The sequence below is a fragment of the Octodon degus genome, unplaced genomic scaffold, assembly GCF_000260255.1.
Source record: "Octodon degus isolate 3935 unplaced genomic scaffold, OctDeg1.0 scaffold00023, whole genome shotgun sequence".
In the NCBI taxonomy this organism is placed as follows: Eukaryota; Metazoa; Chordata; class Mammalia; order Rodentia; family Octodontidae; genus Octodon; species Octodon degus.
In genome coordinates, this window is record NW_004524599.1 from 6,070,127 (window position 1) to 6,089,524 (window position 19,398).

General features: G+C 37.3%; 2 pseudogenes; one reads left to right on the plus strand and one right to left on the minus strand.

The window, feature by feature from the left end:
• The first annotated feature begins 13,202 nt into the window (after nt 1-13,202).
• Nucleotides 13,203-13,868, plus strand: LOC101574460 (annotated as a pseudogene).
• A 3,782-nt stretch (nt 13,869-17,650) lies between these two features.
• On the minus strand, nt 17,651-18,020 carry LOC101574868 (annotated as a pseudogene).
• Nucleotides 18,021-19,398: the final 1,378 nt, after the last annotated feature.

Here is a 19,398-nt window from a genome sequence, read left to right on the forward strand (position 1 = left end):
CTCAGTGTGGTTGTGCAGACAGCACTCGCCTGTCACAACAGTGACACAGTGTTCATGGAGTGTTGTCAAACAGGAAAGCTCAACCAGGCCGGGCATCCGGGGTTTCTCTGGGTTCCCACACATGGGTATGATGGACCACCCATGTGGCTGAACTTCCTCATATTCAATGCTGCAAAGGTCAAGCTCTTAGCACTAGCCAAAGTTCTCATCATAAATTACACTGTCAGTGTGGACTATCTGGTGCAGGGCTAGATCCCAGGGTAAATAAGCACACTCTTACCAGATAGGCTATTCTGAGATCTTACTAAAGGTTACCTCCTAGGAACTGGTCTGAGGCCAATACTTTCTTTGGTCAAGGTTAATTTTTTATTGCATAATGGCCAATGCAGAAAGCAAACACACACACACACACACACACACACACACACACACACTTATTGGCAGCTGGCTAAACAGGTTTTAGAACATTAACATTAGCAACACAAAACCCCATATACTCATTACCCAATACCCAATAGAATACATTACCAGTATATTTTCCAGCTGCAGTGTGCCCCTCTTAATTCTTGTTTTTGGCTTTTGGGTTAACCTTTTCTTGTTTTGTTGTTTTGTGTTTTTTAGGGAAGGGTCTACAGGGTGTTCAGGGTCTCACTACAAATTGGACTTATAGTGATCTGCATGTTTACAGCCTCCCAAGAGCTGGGATTATAGGCTCACACCACCACACACAGTCTCAATTGCCATCTCAGGGTGCCCTGGGGGTGGGAGTGGGGCTGACACTGAAGGCCAAGGATTGAAACCCCAGCCCCTGTGCGTACTTGCAGGCACTTTAATCCGCTGAACTATTTGGCTGGCACATTTTCTTGTTTTTAAAATAGCCATTAACCCATGTATGAACTCTCAATAGCGCCAACCAGATTTTTCTTTTTCTTTTCTATCTGCCCTTAGTTATGAAAATCTGAGTAGCAAGTATAGACCTAGTTATGCTAGAGAAGCGCTGTACTAAGTGAACAAAGGAGATGCACGCTAAGCATCTTTGGGGTCACACTGGAACTTCAGCTTCCCTTGGGGTTAGCAGCAGCCTCCTTGGGAGGAAAATGGGTGAAGTCATGGCCGAGTCTCAGAGAACACAAGGCTTGTTTAAGTGTGGTGTGGGCAGATATGAACTGTGCAACAAGTGCTGAGTACCTGACAAAAATATAGTCCTAGAGATTGGCCTTCTCTCTACTTTCTGGTTTTCAGCGTCTGTAGGGGAGATATCAGTTGCTGACCATTTGGTCATGTGGTCTCTCCCATTTCCTGGAACACTTGCATGTAAGTAGGGTCATGTTTCTGGCCATCACCAATGTAGTGGGAACTTGGATGTATGTTAGTTGTGAGTGGAAAACTCAAGAGCCGGTGCTAAGCCAATTAATTACCTTTTCTCCTCCAAAGCAGGGTTTGGAACAGCATGTTGAGAATTGGAGGGCTCGTCAGCCAGGTGCCTGAGTGCCTGTGTGTGGCTGGGTCACCATCACAAGCCATGGGGTGTATGATATAATGATAAACACCATAGCCTAGGCAGTTAATTTTCCACAAAGCATGATCAAGGATTCTCTGATAGATACACCTCATCCTGGCCCAATTTTATCTTACAGGTGAAAGTGGCTGATAGTCATTCATGTGGTTTGGAACAAGCATGCTTGATATCTAGCATTGAAGGGTAGGTAGAGAGTGGGACTCCTGAAGCACAAGGGACATAAAGCAGCTCCAGGACACAGAACATGGGGCAGGCCCATCCGGGCATTTCAGGTTGGGTTCCAGCTGTTGAGATCTTGGGGAAACGAGCTTTCTACATATTTGTTGCTTAGGATGCTACTTTAGACTGTGTTGTTGATTTATAACCTATCATGCTGGAATTCCCCTTTTCCTCAGGAACTCCCAGGGGATTCTCTTTGTTCTACATTGAAGGAACCGTTTCCTGCACCCCCAGATCATCTTCTTTAGTTTATACACTGATTTCACGGAAACGCATCCTGTAATAGTTTCTTGTCAGAGGGTATATAAGGTTAATATTTTGAGAATTTACTGTTAGAAATATCTCATCTTACTATACTTGATTTATAGCTTTGCTAACTGGAGAATTCCTGGTTGCAGACATTTTCCTTCAAAATATTGTGGGCATTACTAATTTTCTTTTTTGCAAACTGGTCTCTCAATATCCTCTTGATTTTGACATCTCTAAGTTCTGGTTGTAGAGGAATTTGAAGATACTGGTTTCTGTACCTTTGGAGAACTCTGAGAAGCAAACGGTGCCAAGTCTCAGGTTATTCCACTGCTGAGTTGGGATGTGCCTTTCTTGCATTTCTTAAATTACCTATTTAACTTTTAGATTACCTAATTTTGTTGCAGTTTTTCTTCTTTATTGTCACAGACATACCCTTATTGTTGCTGTTGTTAACTAGGATTACAGTGGAATGTTAAGATGGAAAAACTTACTTAAATATTTTCAAGTCATTATCCTTAGCTAGACCTGTTATATCTTTACCATTTCTGTTATTATTTTATGCATAATTTTCTAATTTAGGAGTTGGAACTATTTGCTATGGAATTCATCTAGCTATCTTTATGTCTATTATCTTTATTCTAATTGCCCTTTCTCTTATTTCCTCAACGTGTGTTATGACCATCTCAAAAGAACTTCTTGTCAGTAACTTAATTTGAATGATACCTAATCTAGTCCTTACGGTTTTTAATTTATTTATCATCCAGGTAAGGATCAACTTTTCAGTTCTTAATTTGTTTCACTGGCTGGAAAGAATCTTCTTGTTTTCTCTTATTATGTGATTTTTATTGTTTTTAACTCTGAGATCTTAATTTATTAAGTTAAAACTAATGCTTAAATTATAAGCTATTTCATGATTGTGGTACTAATATATGTATTTCCAGAAATAATACACAATGGCATATGTGTGCATATACATATTCACATAAAAATACAACTGGAAGTAACTTCTTAAAGAGAGATATTTTTACACAGTGTCTCTGGAAGTGTTTTCTGCTCTAAATTCTTGGAGGAAACACTGAAAATTTAAATATTCACAGATACTACCATAATACCCCATGAAAATTTGTGACTGACACAGATTCACATTCAAAGTCAAGAGGTATTTTCTTCCTAGAAAGTAACATCTTGTATAGTTTTTATCAGTTTTTTAATAGTCTTCAATGTAGCAGTAATATGAATTTCTATTTCAGACAATGAGGCTCAAGGGAAGACTGCCAAAGTGGTCTTTCTTTGAGAAAAGAATGCAGTTTAAATCTTTAGAAGCCTGGATTTTTGGGGCCCTGGACTTTTTTCCTGCAGGATCCTCTGCCATAGCATTTTGGAACAACAGCAACCATTTTTGCACCGCGGAACACTAAGCCTGGGCATAAAAAGTCCGACCTGTGAGCTGACAGAGCAAGACAGAGCAAGAAGTCTAGCTCAGCCAAGGCAGTTGCTTTCAGTTCTTAGTTGTTGTTGCTGTTTTAATGTGCTAAAATGTTGATTTGGATATTTTCTCATTTCTGTGACGTGTTACCAAACACCCACAATTAAAAGAGGAAAAGTTTATTTTGACTCATCTCTTGTAGAGGTTTCACCCCATAGAGTTCTGGCTCCAAGGCAGGCTGGCATAGTCATAGGGTACAGCTGAAAAGCAACAGCTCATGGCAGGGCAGCAGGAAGCAGAGTGAGATTAAGGGAGGAAGCAGAGAGATGGACCGGTGCGGGCCTGGCCCCAGTGATCCGCTTCCTCCCAACAAGTTCCGCCTCCAAAGTGAATTTAGCTATGTGGTTACGCCTCCGTGATCCAATCACGTTCCCGAATCCCAGCTACGAGCATATGAGGCTTTGCGGGACATTCAGGGACAACTGTGACAAAAAGAAACGCCTCTGCTCTATTCCACTGCTGAGTTTCTGACTCGTGCAGACAAAAATATCTTCTAAATTCAGTGGGTCCATTAACCTACCTAACAGCACCTTGAGAATGTTTGTTTCCCCAGGCTGTGGTCGACCTAGAGTATTACCAATCTTTTTGGTCTTTCACAACATAGTGGATAAATATTCCATCTGATCTTAATTTTCATTTCACTTGTTTCAGAGACTGATCTACTTTCCATGTGCTTATGTTATTTTTGTTTGAATTTAATGATTCATATCCGGTATGCATTTTCCATTGGCTTATCTTTAAGGCTTAACAGACACTTGGCTTTTCAGGAGTCTACAAGATGGTTTCTTTTCCTGCCTTTTGTGTTTATGACTGTATTAAGCATATGGCCATTCCACTATTTATTAACACTTCTACCACAGTGTAATCTGAAGGAAGGAGAAAAGGTGAACTCCCACCCACCCACCCACCTGTGGTCTTGATGCACGAGTCTCACCTTCCTTGTGTGCATTGCTGGAGCAGTTTTGAGTTCGTAGTGTAAAGAATTGCTTCTCACTGAACTATGATTCTTAAGCAATCAAAGTATAAACCTAGTGTAAGAAAATAGAAAGAAAACAAGCTATTCATCTACGTGGCAAATTAAAAGTGTGCGTATGTTTTTCATATGTACAGGCATATTTATGCGCAATTCAAATTTTCTTTATTGTAGTACTTTCCTCACTGATAATTCGAAATAATTGCACAAGATTTTTACAGTCAAAGAGACAAATAGCTTTGTAGGATAAATTATAATGTTGGTAACTATTATATAACTTTTGCCTTTTGTCAGTTAGTTAATGATGTGCATTGTATATTATGTATAGAAATAAATTACAATTTAAAATTCCACTTTTAATTTCATTGTACTTGTTCTATATACTGCTTAAATTCTACTATCTTGCTTCCATTAACCACCTATAAAACAGGCCATTAATCAAGTTGAAATTTATTTCAAGGTTTTTCTAATGGTAACTCTTAAAAACTGAACAGAATTAGGGTATTTTTTATTAAACTCCATTTGCAATAAAATAAAATTTGTGTATATATATATATATATATATATATATATATATATCTGTCTTCTATCCATGATCTATTGCCACTATTAATTAACTAGTGCATGATTCAGTCTAATAAATTATTTTTTCTATAGCATACACAAGTATATGGCATGTTAAGTTGTATAAATACCTATGGTTGTATTTCCATATATAATATAATTACTTTATTATACAAATTTACATATTTATATTATACCTTCAAATAAAAGATAACATTTCTCCTAAGATTTTCTACTAGTGAAAGAACATTGTTTATATCCAAGCCTTTGAATATTGTCCAATTTAATGTCTTCGAATATTTCCAATTTAGTTTCTTAGTATTTTGAATGGCAAAGAACAGGCTGGGGAAGGTGAGTTTTAGATAATTTCAATTACAATAATTCCTAAAAATGGGACTTGAAATGTTATGCTTAGTGATCTAGTGCTTGATTTTTGCCTATGTTCCAACTAGCTACTTTATTTAACTATTTTTTAAGATGTTGAAGAATTTTTATTGATTCTTAAAAATACTACATTGAAAATTATATACTCTTGGGTAATGATATATATATTTTTCTGATACTGATATCTTTAGTCTATTGTTTTAATGTGCAAGCTTTCACTTCCAGAATTCTGATAGTCGTGGTTCTGGTGGAAATTTTGGATTTGATGCTAATGTGAGATATACAATGTGGCTTCTACTTTCCAGAAAAACTGTGGTAAGGAAATATAATTTTTTGTAGTTAACTAGTAGTTTATGAGAATGAATTTTGTCTTTTACACAAAAAATCATTTTAGGACAGTTTTTTTACATTTAACTTGATGCTTTTTTATGTATTTAGTACAGGATCTATATGGTCTCACTACATAGCTCTGACTTGTAGTGATCCTTCTGTTTTCAGCCTCTCAAGCACTGGGATTTCAGGTGGGTGCCTCCACACCCAGTTTCAATCTTCCTCTCAGCATGCCTTGGGGGCAGGACCTGCATGGCATGCCAGAGATCGAACCCTGGTCCCTGCGTCTGCCTAAGCAGGCACGTTAACCCGCTGAGCTATCTGGCCAGCCCTTACCTTGATGCTTTTGATTCAAACATTTTAAAGTTTCTATTGTTAATATGTAAATTGGGCCAGGCTTCATGGTTTGTGCCTATAATCCCAGCAGCTGGGAGGCTGAGACATGAGGACCTCAAGTTTGAACTTGTGGCAAGCCTGAGCTACATAGTGAGTTCAAGGCCAGTGTGAACTACAAAGCAAGATCTTGTCTAAAAAAAAGAAAAAAGAAAACAAAAAAAGCCAGGTGGCACACAAAAAAAAAAAAAAAAAAAAAAAATAAGGAATCACACCTTAAAATTAAAAAACAGAAGAAATTAGCTTGTATAATTTTATCTCTTCACATTTACTGAAGTTTTCTTTTCAGACTGTGTAAGACCCCTCAAAATAATTCACAGACATTCAAAAGGAATGTATGTGCAGTACACAATTGTATACATATATACCTACACACATGCATATTGAATTGAGATTATTGAATGGATTTTGCTTAAAATGTGATTTTTGAGACTTCAAAAATAAACATAAGAGTATTTAAAGTTAGCCTTTTCTCTTTCATGTCTAAGTACTCCTACCTAAAAGACCTTGCTATGTTTTGTAACTCATGCAACCACGTAACCACAAGTGGTCATGTATCCAACCCAGGGCAGCCAAGGTTCTGATTATTTTTTTGTGGCTAGCTCAGCTGGCCCTGGGGGTGGACCTGGCATGGCATGTGGTGCTGGAGATCGAACCACGGTCCCTGTGCTTGCCTAAGCTTGCCTAGGTAGGTGCTTTAGATCACTGAGCTATCTTGCTGACCCCTCTGATAGGGTTTTTTAAGACAAAGAAACAAAAAGCTGCTCAGTGATTCTTTTCTAAATGTTTACAAGTATAATGAGTGCTGTGCATATGTACAAGTGAACTCACAAGAAGATACTACCGTTGCCCTTAGAACAAACAATTTTGCAGCTTTATTATTGCACAGAGATGATTTTAACATGTGGAGTAAAACTCTGGAGAGGCAGCAATCATCGCTACTTTTGTCTGTTTTCATTGTGTGCTGGAGGTCAGCTGGTCCAGCCTGAGCAAGGTTGAGACATTGGGCAGCGCAGCTCTGCTCATGTGTCTCCATCTTCTGGGGGTCAGGTAGGGCATGTATTGTGGTGATGTGGGGCCTAGAAGATAGCTAGTAAACACTTGTGAGCCCTACACTAATATATGGCATATTGTAAATTTTATTCACTCTGCAGGCCAAAACAAGGAACAATGGTGGCGTAGAAAAATATTCCATCTTGGTAGAAGGGACTCAAAAGTCACTTGACCAAATATATGGGTACCAAGAGGTACCAAATATTCAGGCACCAATAAATTCTATTTCTGGATAGAATTGGGGCCAGGAGACAATTTATCTATCACATCAAATAACTAAGCATTGCTCTTTGTTATGTACTAAGTTATTAACCAGGCTCTCTCATGATAATCAGATGCACTGACTATTCTCTTTTTAAAGCCTTTAATAAATACATGATAAGATGAATTATTATTATTTGGAATTGTATGCATAAAATATTTCAAAATACAGAATTGATGAGAAAATATGGTAAAAGTGAGCCTTCAGTATTAAACTATTGTAGACAATTAATGCATTGTATGCTAATTAATATGCATCAGGCTATAAAGTAGTCCATTCAAGGACACTATGGTTCTTTTTTTGTATAAAACTGTATCTTCTTTATTTTGCATACTTTAATTTCAGAACAAAGTAAACAAAAATAAGATCACAATACACAACATCCAACTCTGCTGTTAAATTATGGAGGGGATAGGGGTTAAGGCCTTTACTTCCTGCTTTCAACACAGGGCAGGAGAAATTAGTTACTAGACTTAGCAGAGGGAGAGGCGGGACAGGGCCACTCAGGCTGCTGTGTCCCTGCGGCTCCCCTGCAGTCTGACACTATGGTTCTTTGTATCTAAAGTTCTTGTTCATAGAGTAATTCCTGTAAGAATGACCTAATTTCACTACAGCCTTGGATACGTGGGACCTAATTCAAGGTTCAGAGTAAGAAGATATACCATTTTTCTTTAGTCTTTTAATCCTTTTGTTTTTATTGCTGTAGGGCAGGCGAGGGTGTGGAAGGCTGAATATCTCTGGAACTGGAAGACTGTATTTTCACTTACGTAGTTGACAAAAAAGTACAATTTGATTCTTCTTTTATTTTGGTCCTTAAATTCGTGATGAAAGCTGGGTATTCATAGGCTATTTTGGCTTTAGAAGCTGTGAGAATTTTGATGGCAGTTTTCAAGTATTCTAAAGTTCTGGCAAGCTGTTCAGAGAATCACAACATTGCAGATCTAGATGAGGTTGTATAGGTCCTCCAGAAACATAAGTAGACCCATCCCAGGATCTTCTAGAGAACACCACTGTTAAAAGGCAATGTTACCTTGACTTGTACTCTTCAAGTTTTGGGGGAGCTCACTTCTGTAAAATATCAAATTACTCCTTAGAAAAATTGGTGAATATACTTTATAAAAATCTGCTCCTTCCTCCAACAGTAATTCCTTGCTTGATTCCAACATTTTATGACTCTCTAGAGCAACTCTTCTCACAAGACAGTCACATTTGAAGTTGTTATAATGAGGCCATTTCATCTCTTCTCAGGTTCACCACTGCACGCTTGTTCTGCAGTTTCCATGGGCCCTGGTTTCCGGTTCCTTGCTCCTCTAGCAATGGTACTTGATATCCACTCCCACTTACTAACCTCCTTCTTATCCAGAGATATCTAGATCTGAACATTCAACTCAGACACAAGCTAAACAGCATCGAATCTCATAAAACTGAGGCCTCAGAATCCTAATGGTAGAGATAAGACCAACACCGGAAATGATTAGTTACCTAGTTTTCAGAGAAGATTGAGGCTCAGGGTATGTGACTTTCCAAAGGGTTATCAAATAATTGAGTGGCAGAATCAAAATGACATTCAGTAAAAAGAAATGTAAAACTAGGACATTCTAATATACCCTTGTTGGCTCTTGTGTTGGATTCCATTACTGATCAAGGCTGTTAAAGACACACCAGTCTGGTTTCCTTCACTTGTGTCAGGTGGTATTCTAGACATTTAAGGGTTTCATTACCAAATTATGCAAATAATCATGAAGATGGTTACTCAGACACCTATTCTTTTCATGCATCTACTTCATGGATGAAGAAATTGAGAACCAAAGTCATTAACTTGCTCATGTTTTCAGTTAGTTAGAAGGAAAGATGAGATTTAAGGCGATTTCCTTTCAACCCTGATTCCCATAAGTAGCATGTGGTTGTAGTTTCCAGTGATAGGGCCATAGGCAGATGATAGACAAGTTAGAGTTGATAATTCCAGAAGTAAGGACAGATTTATAGGTTGATGCAGCCAAATCACTACTTAAGAAATAGACTCCTACCCTTACAGTCAGTTGATGTTAAGCAAACATTTCCAGATAACACAATGGAGAAAATTTAGCCTTTAAGTGAATGATATCAGAATCATTTGGTACCCACAAGAAAAAAATGAGCCTATAATCTATCTCATAGGGTATATAAAAATTAACTAGAAATGGTGAGATCTATCACTGATACAAAAGTTAAATAAATATGTGATTGCTTGGAAGTTTAGAAAATTGAGACTGGGCATGGTGGCATGCTTGTGATCCCAGTGTTTGGGAGGCTGAAAACAGGAGGATTACTATGAGTCAGATCTGTGTATTGAGACTGTGTAAACCCTCTACTAAATATATTAAAAAATATAAATTATAAAATTTTAAAAAGATACACAAAAATGATTTTAAAAAAACTAAAAAGGAGAGAAAAAAATAAGCATTAACTGCTGCTTTGACTATACCAACAATAATTAGTAGTACAATTATCCAAGCTAATCTATCTATCTATCTATCTATCTATCTATCTATCTATCTATCTATCTTTTTTCCTTTCCCTCATCCAAGTTGTTTGCAAATTTTACATGCTTGTATAAGTAATCTGAGCAACTAATTTGAAGTCAACAATATGCAATATAATCACCATTGTTGAATTTCTCTAATTTTGTTTAGTAAAATTTTGTATAATTTCTTTTTCTTAATAATTTGTATTGTCTTTAAAAACTAAAGAGATGACAGGAAGGACGTGACCCTGCCACATCCCTTCTTTTAAAAAAAAAAGATACGGATGGTCACATGAACATGAAAAGATGCTCAGAAGTACTGGCTGTTTGGGAAGTCAAAAAGGAAGAAATTCCTTTCATTTCTTACCACAAGGATGGCTACAATTAAAAAGATGGACTACTGGCTGGGTAACTACTGACAAATCTACATAAGCATCTATTAAAAGTTTAACAGCTTTCTCCTTATATTGGCAGTTAATGTGGATTCCCTCAGGCTTAGTGGGAAAGACGCACGACCACCTCAATCTAAAACTTCCTCTGACTCCATCACACTTTCTTTTTTTCTTCTCTAGCAGCTCTGGACATTTTGCATGAAATGTCCCTTTTTTATGTCTGGATCCAAGGAAGCATTTTTCCCATTTTCTGAATGACCTTCATTTCTGTAGGCAGCTAGTGTCACCATTCTCATATTCCATCTCTAATTCCATTCTGTATCCTTTCTACTACGAAACACCTCAATTCAAATTCATTCCTGCAAACCCTTCTAACTTCTGCAGCTTGTGTCAGATATCTGGGTCTCACTGAGCAACACACAACGTTTTGGTTTTAAGGCCTCCTGCAAGCAGCCCTGCCCAAGGAATGTGATGGCAACTTCCCCTGTAGTGAATTTTCTGACATAGGATTAGACTGACAGAGGAAGCATCTTTTGAGGGCAGTCAGCCCTCCCAAGGAGTGTGAAAGTAGCTTCCCTTGTAATGAGGCAGGAAACCCTGGAGAGGGCTCAGCTCACCTGGGTGGCATGAGATATACAGTTAAGGCCTTACTATGTCTCTATAGACAAAATCTGGTGGATTCCCATAAAAGGAATCTATAAGTAATCAAGCATATTCACTATAGGTTTTACCTGTATGATTACCTTGGTTTTGGTATCTGCTAAGAAAGAACAATTTTTTTTTTGAGAAATTAGATCATGTATAATTAAAGCATGAGTATTTGAACTAACAGGTAAGTGTATAAGCTTTTTTGAGGCACAGCAATTGTAACTCACTAGCACTTAGACCCCTTTATTTATAGAGTCTGGCAGTTTGCTATAAATCCCTCTAGCTTTAGTTAAGAGAGGTCACACCTGTATTAACTATGAGCATGAAATACCTGAGTTACGTCAGAGATCAACCAGACTAACTTATACACTTCTCATGAAATATAAAAACATTCAGTCAGTTTAAACCAATGTTCCGTTCAGAGTTTTGGATATGGCCCTCATCGCCAGCAAAGGGCACTGCTGAAGGATTTTCCCTTTTAATGCTGTGGCTCTGAGTTTTATGTCACAAATAGAAGACCTGGCTCTATCTATAGGCCCAAAGCTATTGGACACTGTGTAGTCAGTGTCTTTCGAACTTCTTTACACTGACAGGATTTTATCTGTCCTTGGGGATCTGTTTTAACTAGTGAAATACTTTTTTAAGTCTTATACGTCAACAACAACGTATAGTACATTTGTAAAACATCAGTCTCAGCATGATCTTGATTAGTAAGCAGCCTGACTATATATTGCAGCATCTCCGTTACAGCTAAAGCAAGATGTCTTACAAAGTCTGTTTCTGTAGAAGCATGATGACTAGGAGGAAGGTCAGGGTTGGAAAAAATAAAACTAAAATAAAAAGACAGACCATCTCAAATGCTGGCGACAAAGTGAAGCATCTGAAACTGACTCGTTGCTGTTTGGCAGGTAAATTGGTATAAGTTCACTGGGTTTGGCACCTCTATATTGTGTAATAAAATATTAATGTCAGATATTATAAAACTGATTGACTTACAGTGTTAAACATTTACATACAATGCTACTAAGAAATTTCACTACATGCTAGTCACCAAAAAAAATAAAACATATATTCACAGAAATACTTCTGCACAAATGTGATTAGAAGCTTAATTATCATGACCCAAAACTAGAAACAACCCACATACCCATAATCCTGTAAAAAAAATTGTATAGCCTTAAAATCAACACTTCTCAAGAACAAAGAAAACAGAATACTGTAACATGGCATCTAGTTTAAATCCTAAAAATATTCTGAAGGAAACATCAAAGATTGGTTGATTCCATACACATGAAATTTTGGAAAAGTCTAAATTGGACAGTGTGACAGAATGCTGACCAGTGTTTGTTGGGGAGGTGGAATGGAAAGACTTGGCTACAAATATTCTATATCTTTTTTTTCTTGTGGCAGCTCAGCCTGCCCTGGGGGTGGCACAGGCATGGTATGTGGTGCTGGAGATCCAGCCATGGTCCCTGTGTCTTGTTTAAGCTTACCTAAGCAGGCCCTTTAGACCACTGAGCTACCTTACTGGCTCCAATATTCTATATCTTGATTGGTATTTATTACATAAGCATGACATTAGGATGTAATTTTGGGAAAATTTTCTAAATTGTGTACATTTTGTTATATAGGAATTATGTACCAATCAATGTTTATAATCTGTGTGATTTTAATTTACAAGTAATGTAATCTCATACAAAATGTGAGAAATGACTGCTGCAGATTAAAAACAAATGCCATCATCCTGCGCCCAGAGAGAAAAACATCAAAAAGAGTATTTTCTACCTTCATTTTACCTGTATAAGTGTTAAAATACACATGTTGTAGAATATGTTACCTTAGTTGATTCTTTCTAGTCTAAAATTTTTGTTATGATCGAGAATGCCTGATGAACTTTTCAAAATTTGCTTTCCAATAATACCAGAAGCATATTTCTAGTCAAAAGTTACGATTTTTTCAATGTTCTTGCTATACACTGTAAAAACTCTTCCTGGTATAGGTAGATATTTCCACTAATCTGTGCAAGGTGTGACTTTGACCCTAGTTAAGTCTTCATCATCCTTGCTAACATTGAACTACTCTTTGCTACTCACCTTAATTTGTATTTATTCCATAACTAATTAGATTCAATATTTTCTTTAACTATCCAAACTTATGTTTCTATAAATCACATTCAGGTCTTGTCTACTTTTTTCTGTTAAAAATTCACTATTAATCTAAGCCTTCCATGCCAGGCAACTCTGCTCTAGAAGACAAAACCTACTATACAGATTTACTTCAGCTAAAACTTTTTAACCTAAACAAAGACAATGAAAGCACCAAAGGTGAGCTGTCCATACAGCGAGTGAAAGTGTTGTTTGAGAGCCAGTGGGCCCTGGATATTGAGCGAAAACTTTTTGCAAGTGAAAGATGCCTTCAGCTCACAGAAAGTGAAAATATGAAGCTAAGAGCTAAAATTGATGAACTAAAGCTGAAGTATGAACCTGAAGAGAAAACTGAAGTGCCTGTGCTCAAAAAGTGGCGTGAGGTGCTCCCTTTGGATGTAACTGCCCCTACAGAGGATACCAACTTGCAGTTAGAAGAACCGATTTCTACAAACACATCCATAGCCGCTATCCCTCCTTGCAAAAATCTTCCAGTGGATCTGCCTCCAGAGAAAGAAAAAAAGTGTGTGAAGCTTGTAGATGATCCAGCGGATGCTGAGGCCTTATGTGAAAGAAGTGGAAATGCCCCCTGTGCTGGCAGCTTAATTGCTGAACCACAGCCTCAGATGGAAGCTAAAGAAGGGAATGAAGCTGCGAGCAAGCTGGGAAAGGAGCCTGCTAAGAAGCCGCACCCTATTCTATACATGTTCTCCAAGTCAGCTCCAGAGACTCAGTGTCCTCAGCAGTAGACTGCTCTTTAACTACTGGCCCCAAAGTCGCCTATGAAGCTTAGCTGATTTTTTGCTTTTTTTTTTTTTTTTTCGGAAACGGGGATTGAACTGAGGCCGTTGCGCTTGCCATGGAAGCACTTATTCTACTGAGCCATCACCCCAGCCCTATGAAGCTTAGTTGAGACTGTCATCTGAGGAAGCCTCCTCGTGGATTGCCTGCGCCGCCCCATTTTTCTGGGTCCTGGTGTTTTCGGGATTCTGTGACAGAGTGCGGAAAATGTGGGAGTGAGTCTATCCTAAAGAAATTAAGCTGCTGACCCTGCATGGAGCATCTAGGAGTCCCAGTGAGTAACCTGTTAATGGAAGAAAATGTTGTAATTAATATAAATCTTTTGGCTGCTTTGTTATCTGGATTTGTAAAGTGATGCAAACACTTAACCTCCATTTGAAGCCATATATTTGAAAAGAAAACTTTGTAATTATTATATTTTCCTATGTACTTTTTAGTTTTTCACTGTTGTAAAAATGGGCAATTTGAGTTTTTGTTTTGATTTTGGGGTTTTCTTTAATTTAATTTAAAAATACATATTGTGGCAGGATTTTGTCCATGTTTAAAGCACCTGTGTTCACTTTTGTATTAATATACGTGATTTTGAGTTTGTATCAAGCATATAAAGCAAATTAAAATTTAAAATTTGCAATAAAAATTTAAAAAAATTGCACTATTATTTTTAATCATTCAATTGTTTATTTGTAGCCATATTATTAGATGATGTTTTAAAGCACCCCTTCTACACATCTGTTGACTTCTTGCATACTAACAATGGTTCATTGGTTGAATAAATATTGACTGAGCACCTACTGTGTGCCAGACCCTGCTGGCTGTATGTTGGTTTTCATGGGCAACAAAACAGTCAAATCCTTGACTTATGGAAAATAACCTTCACGTGTATAAAACTTCCCTCCATATTTCCAGTGTAATTGTGGTCATACACCGCATAATGACATTTTGGTCAACTACAGAACACACATACAATGGTGGCTCCATAAGATTATAATGGAGATGAAAAATCCCTACTGTGCAGTGACATCACAGCTGTGGGAACATCATAGCTACCATAGGGTAGTAGTACATTATTGGCAGGTTTGTGGTGATGCTGGTGTAAGCAAACTTATTCCTGTGCCAGTCATATAAAAGTATAACTCATAATTATGTATAGTACATAACATTTGATAATAAAAGATTGTTACTGGTTTACATAATTCCCATAATATACACTTTATTCTTTTATAATGTACTTCGACTTATCTAACAAATTTACTATGAAACAGTAGGCCTTGTTACTGCAATAGCAGCCTCATTCATCTGTGTTTATTGTATCTCTCTGGCACCAAGAGCAATAGGCTATAGCATACACTCTCTATAATACAGCCTGGGTGTATAGTAAGCTACATCAGCTGGGTTTGGAGAAGTGCACTCTCTGGCATTTGCACAACGAAACTGCTTGCACATTTCTCAGGATGTACCATGTCATTAAGTGCAGCACGTTGATAGCTGGCTTGGTGGCTCGCACGGGAGGGCAGAGAACGCGGCATTGTGTGTACGCAGCTGCATGGCAGGCTTCTTGTTATCAGCAGGGTTTCTTATTCCTTTGCCCTTTGATTCCAGTCCGTGTGATTCCTCTCTGGGACTTGTCCTTTGCACTTCTGGTACTCAAGGCCTGTATTCAGCACACCCAGGTCCTGGCCTCCAGTGTATCAGTTTATTTACTTCATTCAGTACCTGGTCTCCCGCCCCCATCTCAGGGTCTCAGGGGAAAACCATTCTTAGGAAAATCCAAAGGATAGATGGAAAATAAATTTCTAAGTCCCTGAATACATGACAATATCTATTTTCTGGTTCAAAAGGTATTTTTCCCCCTCATAGTTCTGCAACAATTGTTTTTTTCCTCTCCCTCTTTTTTCTTTCCAATCAAATTTTATTGGTATACTTCAGATATATACAGTGGTCACATTCATCATAGAGAATTTGTACCACTGCATGATAGGATTTGATACTGTTTTCCTTCCCATTCTTATCCCCTCCTTTCAACCACTTCCCCTCCACATTTACTTGCATTTTTTCCCTCTTTTCTCATTTTTTAACTTTGCCTTTGTTTCCTTTTCCCTTCATCTTTTCTTGTTCCTTTTCCCACTTGGACACTTTTTTTTCCTGTTTCACAATATCTATTATACATTTTTGTCCTTATTCACACCTTTAGCATCTCATTTCAGAGAAACAATGTTGTCTAATTTATTTCACTTAAGCGTATGACCCCAAACAACAATATGCAACGTATTAATTATTGTAACTGTCCTATTAATCTGTTTTGAAACTGTCTCATTGCTATTTCTTTCCCAAGAAAATTAATATAAAAAAGAGTATGGTCTCAAGGTGGAACCATTTACCTAGAATGTCCAGTCTTATCTTTCTTTATAGCAGAATAGTACTCCATGACATGTAAAAAACACTCTTCTCCATCCATTCTCCAGTTGATGGCCATCTGCTCTATTTCCAAGATTTGGTTGTTACAAACTACTGCAATAAACATGGGTAAGCATATATCACTGTGATATAATAATTTTAATTCTTTTAAGAACATCCCAGAAGGGGAATGGTTGGGTCAAATGGGACCCCTAGTCTTAGTTTTTTGAGGAATCTTCACACTGATTTCCACAGTGGTAGCACCAGTCTACACTCCCACCAATGGTGAAGGAGGGTTTGTTTTACTTCACAGCCCTGCCACCATTAGTTATTTGTGCATTTCTTGATAACAGCCATTCTTTCTGGGGTGGGAGGGAATATCGGTGTTGTTTTAATTTGCATCTCTCAAATGATCACTGATGTTGAATATTTTTTCAGGTATTTGTTTTCCATTTTTTAGTTCTTTTTTAGTAGAGATACTGGCAATACCACTCTCTTTGAAGTTAAGATGCAATAACACTGTTGAACAAATAACTTGCCAAGGATTCTCACCACTGTTGGCCCATTACTGTTCAGACATAATTTGAAAACTACCTCAGACTTTTTACTTTATAATTATGTTAAAGTAAAATACAATGAATGCAGGATGAGCTTCAAGAAAGTTTTTCCAAATCCCAAGCCATCTTAGGTAATCACAGTCTTTCTAAGACAAACACACACATTTACTAAGGCAAGCATTATTGTATAAGGAGGTGAAGTGGATGTCTCAAAAAATTTTCACAGAAAACCATGATCAATCCAAAGATGCATTTTTAAGGAGAAGTTTATCTGGAACTTTTGTTATCGTAACTTTGAAGAGTCAAAAGAGCAGCCCCCCAAAATAAAAGCACATACAACAACCTTCACTGTTAAGAAAATATATAACTTGGAGGAGAAAAAAATCCAAAACTATCCTGGGCATGGTATATATTTTACAGTAGCCATCATCCTTTCCAGGAATGAGCTGGTTTCTTTAAAGAAGCTGGTGGATGGTCAATGAAGTTCTCACAAACAGTTTTATCATCATTACTTCCTCTCACAGGACTGAGTCTATTTCCAAAGGTGACTTCAGTGAATATGTGAGGTCCATGACCTCTAAGGTTGATGTCATCTGCCCAAACAACAAGACCCTGACAACCCTGAGGCTGTGTAGGCATGCAACATCATAGGTAGGATAATTTCTGGAGATCTGAAGAAGAAATTTGAATTTATGCCCCTATTAAAGGAGAAGGGTCTTGTTATCTGGTTCACATTCAAGATCTAGGTGGTCCATCATTTTCATAAACTTTTTTCTGGGTTAGCAAACTTGATTATGAGACTTGAGATGTGCTCATCATTTGGACAGTTTCCTCAGTTTCTCCTGAGTTCAAAGTCTCTGCCCTTGTGTGGAATGAGGTCCATTGGAGATAGATGAATCAGCCCTGGGTAAGGAATCTTCTAATGCAGCCTGATTTCAATCCTAGCTGTACATTCATCTATACACTGTTTAATCAGGTCTATGTCTGTGAGAGTTTGTTTTTTCTGAAAAAGTTTTCTTCCTTCATTTAGTGTATACTGTTTTTCTTTACTGGTGTCTTTCATTGGTCCCAATGCCATATGTACTTCCTCACAAGCCTCAAATCACTAAGGCAGAGGCTAAGAACTTCTTGTCATATTGCTGTTGCCATCTTCCCCGACCCACAGAAGCATTACAGCATCCAGCTATGTGACTGAATTTGTTTTTTGTTTTGTTTTGCTTTGTTTTTTAAGGGGATTTTGGGGGGGTCTCCAATGTAAGGCATTATGTCATCTGCAAATAATGATAAATTGACCTCTTCCTTGCCTATTGTTATTTGTTTTATTTTTTTCTCTTACCTAATTGCTATGGCTAATGGTTCCAGAAGTATATTGAATAAGGGTGGGGACAGTGGACATCTTTGTCTTGTTAATTTTAGAGCAAACGCTTTCAGTTTTTGTCCATTTACTGTGCAATTCCTCTTTTTCTGGTACCAGGGACTGAACTCAGGACCTTGCACTTGCCAGGCAGGCACAGTGCCATTAAGCTATATCACTGACCTGCCCATTAACTATGAAGCTGGCTTTTTGTTTGCCATAGCTGGCCTTTATCATATTGAAATAAAATTGATTACAATTTTCTGGAGGGGTTTTAATCATGAATGGATGCTGGATTTATCAAAGACTTTTTTATATATATTGAGATGATCATAAGGTTTTTGTCCATGGTTCTGTTAATATGTTATATTACATATTATTTACATTATATATAATATATAACCATGCCCACTTGCCTGGGATGAATCTTACTTGGTCATTGTGTATAATCTTCTTGATGATTTGCTGCATTCTGTTTTCTAGCATCTTATTGAGAACTTTTGCATCTATGTTCTTTCATAGTTGGGTCCTTCTCTGTCTTGGTATTGGAGTAATGCCTGCTTCTAGGAATGAACTTGGTAGTATTGCTCTCCTTTAAATTTCACTAAAGAGTTTGAGAAGTAATAGTATCAGTCTTCTCTAAACTTTCTTGTACAATTCAGCACTGAATTTGTCAGGGCCTAGGATTTTCTTTGTAGGTTTTTAATTACATCTTCAGTGTCATTGATATTGGTTTATTTAGGATTCTTATATTTTTATTGAGTTTTAATAATTTATGTGTATCTAGGAATCTATCTGTTTCTTCTGTTTTCTGTTTTATTAGAATACAAGTTCTCAAGGTAGGTTTAGATGACTTTCTGGATTTCTGTAGGACTGTGATTTCACCCTTTTCATTCCTAATTATGTGGATTTAAACCTTTTCTTTCCTTTTTTGATAAGGTTAGTTAATTAAGGGTTTACTGATTTTATTTAATCTTTAAAGGAGCTAAATCTTTGATTCAGTGATTCTTTGTATTGTTTTCTTCGTCTCCATTTCATTAATTTCTGCTTTGGTCTTTATAATTTCTTCCTTTCTTCTCTTTATAATTTATTCTTTTGCAAGAACAAGTTTGGCTTGCTCTTCTTTTTTGTAAGCCTGAGGTTCAACAGTAACTTATTTATTTGAGCTTGTTC